We start from the raw sequence: 2,665 nt of genomic DNA, 5'->3' as shown, positions 1-2,665 counted from the left end.
TTTATTTTTACAACTTTTTGTAAGTTTGAAAGGTTTGGAATTTTGTAAGTTTGAATTATTTCCAAGTAAGTTAATTTTAAAAAACAATTTTAAAGGCTATATTTCCCATACCTCAGAAACTAGCATAATTGCTTTGTTTGGATTGTACTATGATGGTACTTAATCTATCCACAGGATCATGTACAGCTTTTAACTATCAACTGCTACAGAGAATACAAAATAGTATTTGGGAGGGCTCCTACCAAAGCAGCAAATGTGTGGGGGGGGGGAATTTAATAAATAGTTATTTGTAACCTTGATGGGCACTTGAAAATTCTTTCATTAAGCATTGACTTTCCCCCCCTCATCAGCCAATCCCTATATTTTGCTAAAGTGAGAGATTTTCCAATTCACACTCTTCCAACCTGCTCTGACACCCTAGCGATGGCATTCTGAACTACTGAGATCTAGATACCTTCTGACTTTCTGACCTAAGTGTTGGGGAGATCTGACTTGTGGTACAAAGAAGAGGTATATCCTCCTAATATGAGGCAAGCAGTGGTAGGGAGACCTATTCCAAGGACTCATTGCAAGGGATCTTCAAAAATCTCTTGGAAATGTGTATGATGAAAAAACCCTGAACCAGCAGATGGAGTAATGGCTATGTCACTGGACTCCCATGTAGTTGACCATGGTTCGAGTCCCGGACCCAGTGGCTTAAACTCACACTGGGCATGTGTGCATGCGTGCCCAAGATCCCAAGAGGAGAATGAAGGAAAAGGGACTGTGGCGTGGCCATCCCCCCCAGGGGGTGATTTCTCACTTTCTGTCTCTCTGTTTCTCTCTGTCTTTCTGGCAAGTACACGCACCCTATGGCAAAAACCTCACCCAAAAATAAATAAATAAATAATTGTTTAAAAAAAGAAAAACCTATGCATGAGTTTCAACAATTTTTTTGCATCAAAATAAACTCATATTTTAATTTATGTTTCCACTAACATTTTTCTTGAGAGAGATTTGTACTGTATCAAAATGACAAATGTAAAGTCCCTGGTCAGTTTGGATTTTGTGGCACCTGTAATATCCTAGCATTTGACCTTGAGATTGTGGAGGAGGCACTAAAGATTTTCAAGCCAATGATATAGTCCCTATTAATTGGGAATAAATTTGACCAAAAGAAATAGGTTATTAGCTCTGTGTGTGTGTGTGTGTGTGTGTGTGTGTGTGTGTGTGATAGTGCCTGTCATTAATAGCCCTAGACCCTATCCCTATAAGATGTCCCAAGAAGTAGTCATTGGGCTGGCTTTGTAGCCCAGTGGTTAAGGGAGCTGGATCCCACATATCGACTGCAGTTCAAGTGCTGGTCCTGGTGGATGAAAAATAAGCTGGGCATGCATTGTGTGCATGCCCCAAATATCAACAGGAAGAAGAAATGGAGGAGAACGAATTGCAGCATGACCATGGACCCTTGGGAGTGCTTTTTCCCTTCCACTTTCTCTGTCTCTGGCAATTAAAAAAAAAAGTGTTTATTGAGTATTCTTCTATTTCATGTTCTATTGATTTGCTTTAATGTGAAACTTATTTCCATGATGGTTCTTTCCTAATCAGAAATATTAAGTATGCTTATAATATTAAGAAAAAAAATTTAAGAGAGATTTTTGCTATAAAGTGTGTGTGCTCGCCAGAGAGACAGAAAGAGAGAAATTACTCCCCCATAGGGGGATGGCCACACAGCAATCACCTCTCCACCTTTCTCCTCTCACGATCTTGGGCATACATACATACACGCCCAGAGTGAGTTTTAAGCCGCTGGATTCAGGACTTGAACCATGGTCAACTACATGGGAGTCCAGTGACGTAACTATTATGCCATCTGCTGTTCCCAATATTAAGAAATTTCATTTTTGGTATATCATGAAATTTAGTCTTATCCATAACTAATAAAAATGGACATTTCAGACAATCTCTGAAAGTCCCTAAAATTGTACATACAATTTACTGACTAAACACACCATGGCCTGCCTGGTGGGTAAATTAGGTACCAGTGGCATTTACAGGATCCTACACTAAATCAGATCAGTGGTTCTTAACTCTGGCTGCACGTTAGAATTTGGGAACTTTAAGAAAAGTCCAATGACCAGAAGCCACACCCTGGATCAATTAAATCAGAGTCTCTGGGGGTGGCTTGGGCATTAGTCATTTTTGAACTCCCTGATTCCCGTATAGTCGAAGTTGAAAGTCACCATTCTGGAGTGGTACCTGATGTTTGCCATCACCATGAGGCAGGCCTTTCAAAGGAAAAAACCTAGCTGGGAAAGATCTTAAGTTGTTCTGCATACATGTATTAACTCTATTTGGTCAAATTATAATCCCAAATTCCATTGTGCCGGTGAACAATTTCATTTTCATAAACTACTTTTTAGGGAGTAAAAGGATCATGATTTTACCACTCTCTATAAATGTAAGGAACCATAAATGGAAAATGAATGAATGGATGAACTAGTAGATGGAGATAATGCTCAGAACACATATTATTAGTACACTGTATTAATAATTAAATTAAAGTCCCAAGAATTTTTTTTTTTTTTTTGCCAAGAATCTATCAATAGAGAAGGCTTTAAAATAAAGTTCCTGAGACCAGCAGTTAGCATAATGGCTATGTCACTGAACTGCCATGTAGTCAACC

This window comes from Tupaia chinensis, unplaced genomic scaffold (genome assembly GCF_000334495.1).
Source record: "Tupaia chinensis unplaced genomic scaffold, TupChi_1.0 Scaffold000600_1, whole genome shotgun sequence".
Classification (NCBI taxonomy): Eukaryota; Metazoa; Chordata; class Mammalia; order Scandentia; family Tupaiidae; genus Tupaia; species Tupaia belangeri.
Note: the sequence above shows the minus strand (reverse complement) of the source record.